General features: G+C 38.9%; 1 protein-coding gene across 2 annotated transcripts in view; it reads left to right on the top strand.

Annotated features, from left to right (window-relative positions):
* The window catches only part of add3a (adducin 3 (gamma) a), a 103,420-nt gene that overhangs the window by 8,981 nt on the left and 80,223 nt on the right, over window positions 1–14,216 (top strand). The window contains exon 1 of one of the 2 annotated variants that reach the window (XM_063476615.1): window positions 11,851–11,870. The exons of the other annotated variant lie outside the window; for it this stretch is intronic. The gene's annotated coding sequence lies outside the window, so the exon portion shown is untranslated. Of the gene's footprint in view, window positions 1–11,850; window positions 11,871–14,216 lie in introns of those variants that run through there. 2 annotated transcript variants of the gene reach the window in all.

Genomic DNA, 14,216 nt, shown 5'->3' with positions numbered 1-14,216 from the left:
GCCCTTGGCTTAGTTCCTCCTTGTGGAAACACACAGGGGCGCACCATGGTATTGTCACATCACACACTGTGACAAATCACAGTAGGAGCGCTGAGCCTCAGCTAGCTGCTGAAACCTGGTGTTGGTGTGGGTATGTACTGTACTGTGCTCCTCTGTCCTATCGCTATCTGGGTCAGCTTGTTTACTAAACTCTAAAATGCAGTGTCAGCACTGTCAAGTGTGACCTTGAGCTTGTGTTTTGGAAACTATTTGTTATCCTTAGTCATGCTTTAGTTTGCTATATTTGCCTGTGTGCTGTGGTAGGGTGTGACAAGATGCGACATGAATCTCAATGTCTTCTTACAAAACAGTGCTGACGTTTATATGGCATACAGTGAGAGTTGTTATTGTTTTGATTTTAATGACACTGAGAACCCCAGACAGTCAGCCATGTGGTTTTCTTGCACCTGTGCTTCCCAGGGATCACTCATCAATCATTTGATGTTATTTTAAGCACATGTCACAGCTGGCCTTAATGAAATTTTGTATTTAAAGGTAACCGGTACCAGTAAATGGACTTGGACAGTGAGTGTTGGTGACAGAATCATAATGAAGCAAATCCACGCTGTAATTCTTATGCTGAATTACACATGGCCATGCCACCCTTGTATGCATTCTGCATGAATGTTGTAATGTGAATTCAAAAGAGGCCAAAGAAGGCAGACGGATATTTTAAACTGCAGTATGTTTTCTGTTTGCTGGATCGATGATCGAGTTGTGTAGAATTGTACTCCCGAGATCTGACAGTCATATAACTAGGTAGAGTCAGATGTGCAACAACCTTGATCACATTATAGTAGTATGAACTCCAGATAATGTTTCAAGAATCAGGTCAGAAACCACCCAAAAAACACCCAAACTACCTGTAATAAGATGTGATGCAGCGGTATCAGCAGCATGACACAGAGAGAAGCTAAACGAGGCAAAGGAGCGGTATTAGGAGGGGTTGACAGATATGAACACAAAGAATGGTCACTTCATTTTGAGGAGTTACCGGTGTTCAGGTGTTCCCATTTTCTCCAACTTCTGTGCATTTAGCGTGTAACAGTGGGGCAGCATCGCACTATTGCAGAAGCTGTATAAAGAGTTTCCTATATTCTAGCTATGCTACAGCCAAGGTGACTGCCACTTCTAAGGTGTGTAACATAGCAACAGCATTACGACATGTAACCACAACAGTTACATGTGTTATTAGTCACCAACGTGACAATGGGGCGATCAACATAATTTCCAAAATGTTGTTTAAGATGTCTTTTCTTCTTCCAACTCAACTGCTAGCCAAGCCATACATCGCTCCGTGACATCAGGTCCTTGTTGCTGCTTCCACCTTACTCAAATGTGCAGTTGTGTAATTTTACAACACAGCAATCTCCACAATTTAACTTTCAAACTCAAAAGCAGCGTCTACCTCCATGTATTCCATTGTCTGCTTGGATTTGCGTAAACAATGGTTCCATAATGTAGTCGCGGATGACGTCACTATACCAAGCTCTATACTCAGATTTATTTAGAGGGTAGGTTGGGCATGCAGGAGTGACACCCGCTGCACCTGCTTGTTTGCTGTGAATTCTCTGCACAGTTGCCAGTTCTGTTCTAACATGAGTGCAGCTGAACCTCATACACACTTTTTGTTAGGATGCCGGCAGACTATTTCCTTTTTTTATCCGACTGTGTTGGACATCTACGTTCTCACAGGTAAAGTGTCAAAAAAGTTCCCATGTGTCCAAAAATGTCTTTGAAATTCCCTAAATGCAGAATGCATTGGAACAATGTGTACACGTCAGATAGCTATGAAAGGACTCACTGAAATTTAAGCAACAGCATATTTTTGCATGTTTAAACCCTGGTAAAGTGTCCGGGTGTAACTTGATGGAGGAAAAGAAGTTGAAGAGGGAGGAAAAACCAATTTACATGTACAGAGGCACGTAGCTCATCACCTGCACTCTACCTTAAATCTGACAGTTTCCTGAAAGCGAATACTTGGTCAGCTCAGGCTATCATTAAAACAACTTTTAAGTTTGTCCTCAAGAGCTCCAGTACAAATACAGTGTAATATTTCAGAGGGTTTTAGGTGCGCTTTGATGTCATTACTAAAGCTGGGACCTTACCTCATTCTGAACTCCCACCTCAGTCTGGTATCGAGGTCAATGTTTCTGCAAGACAAATCACAGTACTGTATGTACAGGAGCAGTGCGTTTTTTTTACACTGCTGTTGTTGCTCTGCATTAGCTTTGCTGGAGGGCTGCTGCATGTCATTAGTAATGCATTCTGTTCACTAGCCCCGACAGCACGTTTTTAGGGTAGTTTGTGTGAGCGCATGGCTTGTGTTTGTTTGCACATTACACACTTTTACATGTTTGTGTATTTGAACAGCACATTGATGTGTATACACCTGGGTTCCCTTTAAATTTAAGTAAACTGCACATTTTTATGTTTCTGTTCTTGCTGATGGTGCTTCTTACTTTTTAGATGCTAGTTTTACATCTTTAATTTGTCCATGGGTTTCTGAAATTTGGTTAATACTAACTGAAAATTAAAAGTGCAAACAAATATATGGATCTGTTGTGTTGCAGCACAGGCTCACCAAGCTATTCTATCTGTTGTAGATCTTACTGGCTGTGGGATTGTTTGCCCGTATTAGTCTCTCAGTCATTATAGAGGGAAACCTGCTGAGACGGAAGAGAAATAAACAGGCTGTCGCAAGATAACAGATTGCACTCCATCACATCCAGTGTTTGCTATATCTTATGAGTTTAAGTTACTTAAGAAGCAATATTGCATAATATCCTGTGTATTCTGATTGCAACATTGCCCTTTTATAAAGAAAAGATCCACCCTAAAGTCATTAAGCAAAGATTGAGGAAACGCTGCATTTATATTTCAGTCTGTTAAGTCATGTAGATATGTCATTTTAGATTTGTGAGTTGTCTTGTTCTGTTTTTCTTAGCACAAATTTTATTTCTCATCACTAGCTAAGCCAGAATTATTGTGTTGCACCTTCAGTTTTAAGTATAAGTAAAGAAATTAGGATGACCAGGTACTGTTTAGATTGTATAAATGTCTTTCACTAATAACATACAAAATCTTTAAGTTCAATCAATGATAGTGGTTCAGAAGATGCATAATGATGTTTTACAGGTGGCTTAATCATTATAAATTATTTATTTTATCCATTATTTATCCAACACGAGCTACTTACTTTACTTAATGGCTTCCTTATTATGAAGGGGTTTACACAGCTTGTAGCTCAGTTGGTAGATTTTTATGGCGGATGCCCTTTATTGTGCAACCCCCAACGTATTTGTCTCCTCCCTGGACACAGTCCCTTGGGCACTGTGTATGCTAGGAGAAGACACTATATTGTGTGGTATAGACTGTAGTAGCATTTGGACATTGTTTTATAGTATAACCTTTTTGTGAAGGTTTTGTTTGTTTGTTTTTTAAAGGTAATTTTCAGTTCAGCTTTTTACAGACATAAAGACAGACAGACAGACCACATGAGAGGAAGCATTTGGTGACAGTGGAAAAGACAAAGTCTCCTTTGACAGGAAGAAACTCTCACAGCACCAGGCTCAGGGACGGGTTGCTTGGGGGTGAGGGAAGGAAGATGGACTGTTAGAGAGCCAGAGATTAACAATAGCTAATGAATAAATGCAGAGTGGTGTATAAACAAAGAGTGAGTGAAGAAGACATGCTCGGTGAGGTAGATCAGGGTCACCTGAACAAGTTTTATCAAAGTTGAGCCTAATCTAATCTGCTCTCCTAAATCCAAACTGGGAACTGTTTCCATAAAAGGGGGGCCTGAAAGCTGTAGGCTCTGCTTCCATTCTACTTTGTTCTTGTGGTTCCTAGGAATATTTTTCAAAGTACTCTGTTGGGATGATGTGGTTTTAAATCCGGTTTTAAGTTTAACAGGAAGCCAATAAAGAGAAAACAATATGGGGCAAATATGCTCTTTTTGTAGTTCCCAGCAGTACTGTGAAGTAGTCCATATTAAACTTTGATTAAATCATAAAAATAATTTGAGCCTGTTTTTCCTTTAAGCATTTTAAACAGATGACAAACAGTTATCAGTTCTCACTCTCAGACAGTGTTTCCACTGAGGATGTATCTGTTGCAGTCGAGAGGCGATACCCTATCAGATGTATGTGGTGTTGTGTCACATGTTTGGACTCTTGTCACAGGATGAGAAGTATGGGAATGTTGTATTTCCTCTACCTCAGCAGAGGAAATCTCTGGCAGGGACCGTCTTTTGTTCCGTCCTTTCAGGATGGTTACTGATATGTTTTGGGTGTGAGGTTAAACAAACACAACACGTTCGTGTGATACCCGCAAACTGTGTCTCTGAGCCCTTGATGGGCCGGTAACACAGTATGGGGTTTCAAGAACAATTGTTTTGAACTTGCACGAGTGTCATTTGTCTTGTGCTCAAAGCAGTGTTGCTACAGTTGTCAGTAGTTTGAATCTCAATCTGTTTTATTGTGCCTGAAAAGTCTGTTTCATGGCCTGTGGAACATCACAGTAAGGGGAAATCATGACAAATCGATCTGTGACACATCTGTGTGGGAGTGAGTTTAACTTTTCAAGTCCAAAACATTTCCATCATGGACATAATGAGAGCACCAATAATACAGTGAATGCCAAATACTTGCTGGAAATGACTTTCGCAAGAATCTAGAGGGGGGGGGAGTTTTTAAAACTCTTTTAATGCAGTTTTAATGTCGTGTGTTTAAAAGGGGAAAACCCCATCTCAAACGGTAAACATTTTGCTCTGTATTATAACAAAGGACAACTGAAAAACTAACTTCCATGTTGGCTATTGTGCTTTTAGTGTCTAACTGGGCACTTTTAAGTCATAATATTTAACAAAACAGCTTTATGTTTTATGTATAAATGTGCTTGTAAAATTCCAGATTGTTTGGATATATATGTGTTGGCAGGAGAGATCAGTCTTGGTCATTTTAGTGTTGAGTTTTAGTGGAAATCTTTTCATTAGCAGAGCTTGAAAATCTTAGGAATGTCCATCTTACAACCATCTTCAAAATAAAATCAAAAGCACATCTGCTCACAGGCTGTAAGTTGAAGCTTAGTTGAACTTATTAGGATAGGTAATGTTATAATGTCTTGGAAAAATGCATCAATCAGCTAACTCATTCATTGATTTGGGGAGAAATAATCCAATTTTGATGGAGCCAATATGACGCAGATACCTTGACTTTGGGTATCTGCTGATAGAGAGGACTGATCCGGTGCCAGTGTTAAATAGATGAACTATGTTCCTCATTCTGACAAAGCAGCTGAAGGTCATTCTTTTATTTTTAAGGGAACATCAGGCTTGAAATTACTTTCCTAACTCTAGAAAATAAATTTGTAACAAATGTATCCAAGAATATAAATTTACCAAAATGGTATTTATTGGCTAAAAATGTACTAACAAATATTTGATACCAGTGACAACAGGCCAAAGATAAATTCAGTGGAAAAAATAATGAAAAAGGTATTATCGTTATTCACCTAATTTATTTGCACTCTTGTTAGTGTGAAGCAATGAAGTTTATATCAGATGATATAATGATATTAAATGAATTGATGACAGCACATCATGTCCCATTAAGTGCTTGCTGACGAGTGTTTAATGGAATATTAGCGAGAGTGAGAGCGAGCAAGAGCCAGCTCTGAAAGCATCATTAGGATCGGGTTTTCATTTTGGGTTAGCCAACTTGCAATTTAGCTTAAAAAAAAAAATAAAAAAATAAAAATAAAGGGGAAAAGAATCATTCATACAAAGAAAAGCTGTTGATGTAACAAATATGAAGTATGTCCAAATTACTGATCCTCTGCAACTTCCTCCATGCTGTCCTAGCTGGTGCACAGCTGCTGATACATGGCGTAGTAAAGACTGAATAGACCCGCCAACTTAAGACTGATATCTGTTCAAAGTGTCAGATCATTGTTTTAACCAGAATGGCGCTCTCATTAAGTACTGCTTAAATGCCCTTGAGCAAGACATCTCTGTGTTTCATTTGAATGCACATCAGCTTCAGCTGATGCACGTCTGAGCCTGACCTCTCGCCTAAACAAAGAGGAGAGTTTATCTACTGGGATTAACAGTGTATCGCATTTTGGAGTTGTTATTGTTAATAAAATAAACTGTAACAAATGAGTGCTTATTGGGGTTGTATCCAGGATGGTGTTTGTCATGTACTTTGCCTGAACCCATCTTTCAGCATGACTCTCTTCCTGTTAAAGCAGCTGTCTGATCTGTTCAGATGGGCTTTGTGAGTGTGGCTGACTGCCAACAACGAACACAAGATGAACCTGAGAGAGCAACAGAGGGCTCTGACACTGCACAAGAACAATGGACAACATTTAACAATATTAGTCTTGAAAGTTTATCTTATAAGTTCATGAACATGATAATATCATTGGTCAGTGAGTTTCTTATTGAATAAATGCTGTTGTGGAGTCTTAAAGTGATGAAAAAGATTTTCTTTAACACTGCATAAGCCGTTATGAGTTTGTGTTGCTAGTGTTTGGAGCTGTTTCGTAGCCCACACGGGATTCATCTGATGCTTAATTAATGAAAACTGGTTTGCCTTGTGTTGAAGGAGAACTGTTCCGTTTGGGTGGGGCATGTTTATTGATGCGAGCATTCACATTGTTCATTTTGACTAGTCGAATTATAAAACGCATAGGTGTAGTTGAGTATAACTTCACTCTAATATTTAGTTTTTATGTATATATTTATATTTTTTGAGGTCATGAGTCAGGGTTGTATTAAACTGAAAGAAACCAAGGGGCAGCTGTGGCTCAGGAGGAAGAGTTAGTAGTTTACTAATCCTAATATTCCTCCAGTCCTCGTGTTAAAACTTTCATGGGCAAGATACTGAACCTCTGAAAAACACTCTGGGAAGTTTGTGCATGTTTGATTTAAAAAGTGTATGAAATAAAGAGCAATATAAATGAATGTGGGTTGTATTGAAGAAGTGCTTTCAGTGTTCAGCATGAGTGGAAAGGCATGTTTACCTGTACACTTTCTAAGAGTGGACTAAATTATATCCTCAATCTTTTGACTAATGGAGAACATAATATCCAAAAGGAAATAAAACTCTGTTTTGGCATGTCTGATGTCATATTTAGATATTGCTACTTCTGAAACATTTAAAATGGGCTTAAGTGATTTTGAAATTTTGACTGTGGTCAACAGATTAAGGAATGGGTTTCAAAAACAACTTGTACTCTATCATAGGGATAAGCATGAAGTAGAGTATACTAGAGGCAAGTTCTGTAGTGGGCTGCGGTAAAGAGTGGATCGTAGAAGTATTTTAGTAAATTCCTGAACTTCAAACTCATAACTCAGAGTGGGAATCAAGATAACGCCCCTCAAATTGTTTGCACATCTGATGCTTACATCAGGTGTGACATTTTTGCAAAAAGAAGGTGGAGAAAACTGTTCAGTTCAGGGGTTGTGGTTGTGATTGTTGTTGGTGGTGGTAGGTTTTGTTTTTTTTGTTTTTTGTTTTGTTTTTTTTTTTTTTTTTCAGCTGAACAGATTGGAAATGAATGACTGGATGTGAAAAACGACTTTATTGTCTTCATTTTTTTAAATGTCAACACAGTATTAGCACAGCTGTGGAAGAATTTATCCACACACGTCAGTAACGCACCATCTGACAAACTGCTGTTGGAACTCAAGGAGAACAATTAAGAGTGAAAGTTAAGCAAGCTAAATGTAATATGTCTCTTCTAATTTTATTTCCCTTGATTTAATTTGAGAATACTAGAGGGTAATTCTGTGTACTGTAATTAAATCAGTTGTAGAAACTGAAGAAAAGGTAAAGGCTTGCGTACTTGTAGTCAGTTAACAAAGCTGCACAAGTCCATGTGTGTTTACTTGGATAAATGGGTTTATGTCTTACATCCGAATAACATTTTTAAAAACTGTCATCTGCTGCTGCATCCTGCTGAACGGGCACAGTTCTGACAGCCTGCCTTATCAGCCATCTGTTCTGAAACCGATGGTGAAAATAAACAAATCTTAATGCATGCCAGCATTTCCTTTAGGTTGTCCTCAGGATTTGACAGGTTTTTTTTTTGCTTTGTTGTGTGCCCTGATTTCTGGCTGTCTACTCCCAATGTGGCTAAATCGGGTCGATAGCTGTAGAGGGAACACCTGTCCTCTTCTTCATGAGTCTGAATTTAAAGACTGTCAGACTTCCATTGGGGTTTTCACTCATCTCTCTAAGCTTTTGACAAAATCAGAGTAATGAGTTGTTGTGTAACTGCTGCAAAACTAACAAGTCTACAAGCAAAGTTCTCTCTCATCTTGTCCATTTTTTAAAATGTTATTTATTTTTAAATAAAGAGGTCTCTATAATGGCTGATGACCTGGAGGTGCTATCACTCCATTAGAAGTGACCTAAAATTGGTTAAAAAACTTCATTAGTAACCTCCCTTAATAAGGTTAAAGCAGCAAATGGTTAAAAAGTTGCACTTAATTTGTCTGGACTTTATGTAATAAGGCTAAAGGGGGTCATGCTGCGTGGTTGGACAGTCACATCCTCCCAATCAGTAGGGCCACCACAGTGGTGAGCAAAAACGGTTATGTAACTGTCCCTGCATGTCACCCAAGGAAAAAATGATTAGTATGTTAAGTACAGTGCCGGGCATTGTTAATGACTTGAAGCAGTTCTTTCTGCTAGTTCCATTTCTCTAATGCAAATTATTATTTCTGCTGACGGTGTTAAACTGTGGAAGCACAATAGCCAAGGTTTAGGTAAATCATTGGCTTTGCTGCGCTACTAGAGTTAGGGTAGATAAATACCTAGGTCTAAATAAAGAACCCTGGACTTCTGTCGGATCACTCAGCCAAAGAACTCGGTGGTCTGCTGACTTCTCTGCTTTTTTTTTTTTTTTTTTTAAAAAGAAGTTCACCATCGGAGCTGTGAAAGAGTACAGACTCTCTGTCAATGAGATTCATGCTTCTCACACTTCTCATGTCAGTCCACACCTGAGAACTGGAGGAAAACTCCTTTCTCCAGCTCCACTAACACAAAAAACATTTCAACCAGGTGGTTTCAATTCCTGTTCAGTCAGCCAACCTGGACAGATGTGTTTCCATAACTACTGTAAAATCTGGTGCTTTTTACATTTATACAGCCTCATGCAGTGCTCCAACAATACATATTTCTAGAACCAGCTGACAATTCCAGTCATTGTGTCCACAGTTAGGTAATCTAGACAGTAGGAACTCCTCTTCTTCGTCTGAGACTGACAGTCCAACATTCACAATCGTGTGAGGCAGTGATCGACTCGCTGTATGAAATTTAATATTGGATTTATAGTGGTTGTGACAGTTTCTACATTTCTGTAGTTTGGCTGCTTAGAAAAAGTTCAGCCAACAAACTTGCGTACAGAAAAATCCAACCACACATCACTGAAAGGCGATGATGCTATGCACAGGTCAAAGACTGATTGGTTTTAACTGAACAGTAAAAGAAATAATCCAAGCAGAGATCTCTAAGAACTGTCCTTTACCATTTTGATGTTTCTGGAGCCAAACATGGCCATATTTCGATTAGAGGATAGAGCTGTGTTTCACAACCTTTCGGATGCACAGCACATATATTTCACATTAGAAAAATCATACATCACACCAACAAACAAAAATATCACAAAAAGCATATTCATAATTTTTCCCTGTGCACCAGGGATTGTGGAATGGGCTCTGTTTGTCCCCAGTATACCCTTTTTGGCTTTATTCTGACCGGTATTCATGGTAGGTCCTTCATCTGGGTCGGAATTTTCCAGGACCCAGATCAGATCGACTACTTTTTCTTTTCAAATATTTATCTATTGCAATCACGCGTCCTCTTACAGCATGTCTATTACGTCATTTCTTCTTCGTCTTTTTTCATTTAATGATAGCAGGTAGTTGCACTGCCCTCTAGTGGAAGAGAATGTAACTGTTCTGCCCGTTACTCACGATAATCACTTGGAGTACTAATCAGGTGGAACCAGATAATCTTCGCACAGTGGTTGGGAAACATTGGGATAGAGTACTAAGTTAGCAGTGCTTTATTATAAATATTACTTGCAAGCTTAGTTGGCATATAACACACAAACATGGGTACCTGTAGAGCATTACAAAGTAACTAGAAAACAATGTTAGAATTTCATTCATCAAAGTTGAAGAAAGACTTCTTGGATGGCCTGTACCTCATAGGAGACCATACTATTGGGTAGATAATCCCATAAACATAAAAATACTCCAAAACGTCTTGATGCATGATCAATCATCCAGGTAAGGAAATTGGGGTACTCTAAAAGTTATTCTCAGGCCTACTTAAGTTACAGTTACATGTTGATCTAAATAAGCACCGACCAAGCCTAAATGTTCCCAATGTTTTCGCACTACCTTGTTCCATATTTATGTTACACTTTTGTAATGTTTTTGATGTGATATTTTGCGTCACTCCCCAAATTCCCAGTAACCAGTTGTCATTGGAATGGAATTCAGGCGCAGCACTTAGCAAAAACACATTCAACATGCTGTCAGTCTGCACTCGCGTTCTTCTACAGTGACCCATGCTCCCCGGTGTTGACACAGTTGGTGTTTATGCAGATGACATAGATGTCTATCAAAGGCAAACCGTGTCCCTCAGGCCTCCTGCTGCTTGGTGTAGCCGCTATTACAGTACAGAGGCACAGCCTAGTCTCTATGTTGGAAACTGCTGACCGCTGTGACCTAGAACACACACTGAGACCAGTGCAATTGCTCATACATGCACAATAATGAGTTCTAGATGAGTTAGATACAAGGTCACGGACGTCTCAGTATAAACCCCTAAAAGCATGGAAAGTAAAACAGTCACCACAGCCAGCCATGATATTTGACAGATAATTCAATTAAAAGTACTCTAAAGTTATCAACAGCACAAAAAACAGTGCAGAGGTCCAATTCAGTGACTTGAATTACTGAAGGTGCGGCCTTCTAGATAGCAATTTACTCGTGTCAGGTGAAGCAGTCATGCCCCTAACTTTAAGCATCAACTGGATCCATATCGGTGAATAATACAGAAAGGCACCTCTTCGTGGACTTGAGCAAATTCACTAGAGACCCAAATCAATTTTTGTACCGGACTATAAAAATATTACATTCATGTATGGAGTTGGGTATTTTAATCGTAAAATCTTTGGGGATCAATTGGCTTTTGAGGGCAGCCTCAAGTGGCTGTTTTCAGCCCCAGATGTTACCCCTTGCTCCTAAGGCTGCTTAATCTAGACTCCAGAACTAGTCTTGTTCTTCTTGTTCTGCTTCTGCTTCTTGTTCTGCTTCTTCTGCTGCTGCTTCTTCTGCTGCTTCTGCTTCTTCAGCCTAGTTTAACACATTGTGACCATTCCTGAGGGAAGTCCATGAGACAGCTCAGATTTTAGCTAAAATTAAATGTCTTCTTTTTTGTTTGGATTTTTGGGAGTATGTTAAATTACTCAGATGGGATAATGAAAAGGCTTCAGGCTTGAGGGGGAAAAAGTAGACTTTATTACTTGATTGTGAGAGCTGTCTACCTTTGATTTTAGGTTTGTTTCACTCATTCCTGGCTAATTTGCTGTATTTGTACTTCAGGATTACAGACTTCATAAGCGCACAATGAGTAAATGTTTAAACCAGTTGCGTGCATCAGCCTCTGTGTCAGATGTCCTCACCACAGACTCGCAATGTGGCTCAGAGTTTTACTAAACTTGGAGGTAGAAAGTAAAAAAAAAAAGTTTTTGTGTTTGTTTTTGTCCTAGTTGGCGAGACGTCATTACCTCGGCCAGTCCCTAGAGAGGTAAGAAATTTGACATCAGCATGCACCATTTAAGCTTTCGCAACACCTGTTCACTGCATAAACTCCACAGCGCTGCTTTGAGTATTATTTTACACAGAACAGAGGATGGTGAATAAAGTCTTAAATGTAGTGTTGAGTGAAATGGAAAGTTCTTATTTTTTTCAGTATGTAGTCCAGATGCCTCCACCCTCCTCTATGGTTTTATCAAGGACAAAGGGAGGTACATGGAGTGTAATACTGAAAGGTTTGTGGAGAGCCTTGACTTAGTAACACAGCTTTGGTCAGTGGTAAACTTGTGGCCAGACTTTTTATGTGCTCAAAGTCATTCTGTAGAGAAAATGGCACCAGACCTTTCTCTTCTGCAAAGTAGCTCAAATTTTAATCACCTTTAATGTGTATTTAGGCTGTTAACGCGTAGTTTGCTTCCACTTTTAGTGACTGATAATTTTTAAGCCTATTTGTCACTCTTGTTTTTCTGCTCCAGTGCAATTTTAAGTCGGTACCAGCTTTATAGTGGAGACCTTGTGTGTATTTTACTTCCATTAGGAGTTTTAAAATCTTACAACTAATAAGGATGATTGCATAGGCTACAGTGCTAAAGCTTTTGCACTTTTTATGAAGTGGCGTGATTTCTTTTAGTTTGTAACCAATATTAATGAATCTTTTATGAATCTAATTTCCCGACAAACACAGTCGGGGTCTTTTTTTTTTTTTTTTTTTTTTTTTTTTAATAAATATATACAACTGTCTACATACTGGACACACATTAGAAACTTTTCTGGTTTTGTGTAGATTTTCCAGTTCAAAACCTCAAATATGATTCCTGGTTATAAATAAAGCTCGTGGTTGGTGGTTGCCGTTCTTCTGTTTTCAAATAATAGTCCTAATTTCCTAGAATTTTGTTATCTCGAATAAACTTCCACTGTCCACAGAAGCCCACAGAACCCCTTTTCACTCTAAAATGGGTTTTGTTCAGTTTGGCCAATAATTCTTCAGGATGTTTGACCATCTTCAGAATTTGAAACTACAAAGCTTTTTTCCAAGTCTTCTGATGGAAGCATCGTGTGCCTGTCCCCTGTAGTTTGAGTTTGTGGGTGCCATATGGCAGTATTGCTTTTAGTTTGAAAGCCAATCCTGATCCAATAGTCACCTAATGCAGCTGTGTCACAGAAACACAATAACTACATTGTGCCTGTGGATGTTTTCACTGATGTCGAAAACATTTTTGAATCTTTAATATTTATTCTTAAGTAAGGAAACCTTGATGTAGTTAATTACTTGGTAACTGACAAACTAGAATTCATTCAATTCTAGGAATTTGACAGTAGTGGATCGGATATCAGTCTGATACTAGCCCAGAAAGCTGGATTTTGGTGACATGAGATGATCAGTGATCCGATCTATTCATTCGAGTTCTTTATTCTGTATCTATGTCATCACCCAAAGCTGACGTAATGTGGAGGAAACTAACAGCAGAGCAGCAGCAGTTTGGAGGTATTTCTCCAAATCCTAAAGATATTATTGGATCAGAGCCACTAAAAGCTGATTCCAGCCATCCATATGTAAGACAAAAGTTTTGTGTTTCTTGTTAATTATATTTAAAACAATTTCTTTTGGCTCAGCACTGTAACACTGTTGATCTGTAGTATGTTTGTGACTCATTGAATTTTAGGGAACTCCCAAGAGTTTTGATCTCCTAGCCACAGTCTGATTCTTTCCTATCTGATAAATGAAAGGATCTTTTTCTGTGTTTACAGCAGTGGTGTGCTTTGTGCTTTCTGTTTTGGGCCGTTGACGTACGAGTGACACAAGATCTCCCTCCTCTCACTCACTCCTCTTTCACTCTGTATGTCTTTACTTGATCTGTCTCTCGTTATGCACCTCAGTCTTATCTTACCCTGTCGCTCTCCCTCTTTCTCTGTCAGATATTTTTAAAGGATCTCTCTCAGATGTAGTTGGGCAGATTTCCCAGGCCCAGAGCTTGTAAGGTCAGAAGAAGTCAGCGTAGCTCTGATTGCTGGTGTGTCTCAAAGTGTTACATACCAAGTCGTCTGTGCTAAGATCTTAAGTGACACTAGTCTGGTTCTTTAATTCCTGTATGAGAACATTTCAGGTCCCAGCAAGTTTAACTGCAGACACAAAAGTACTTTAGAGTATGTGCTTATCTCTGAGCACTGCTGGATAATATTATCCACTATTATCCTTCTAATGTACATTTTCTTTTACATTTGTTTTACCAAACCCCCATATTCAATGTCCAAGCAACATTTGAGCAGCTAAAATTTTGTTTGCATTAAAATTTGTTTAACCCCCCCCCTCCCCCGTTGGTGTAGCTCTTTTCTTCAT

The sequence above is a fragment of the Pelmatolapia mariae genome, linkage group LG6, assembly GCF_036321145.2.
Source record: "Pelmatolapia mariae isolate MD_Pm_ZW linkage group LG6, Pm_UMD_F_2, whole genome shotgun sequence".
NCBI classification, from domain to species: domain Eukaryota; kingdom Metazoa; phylum Chordata; class Actinopteri; order Cichliformes; family Cichlidae; genus Pelmatolapia; species Pelmatolapia mariae.
This window is presented reverse-complemented; position numbering and strand designations above follow the sequence as displayed.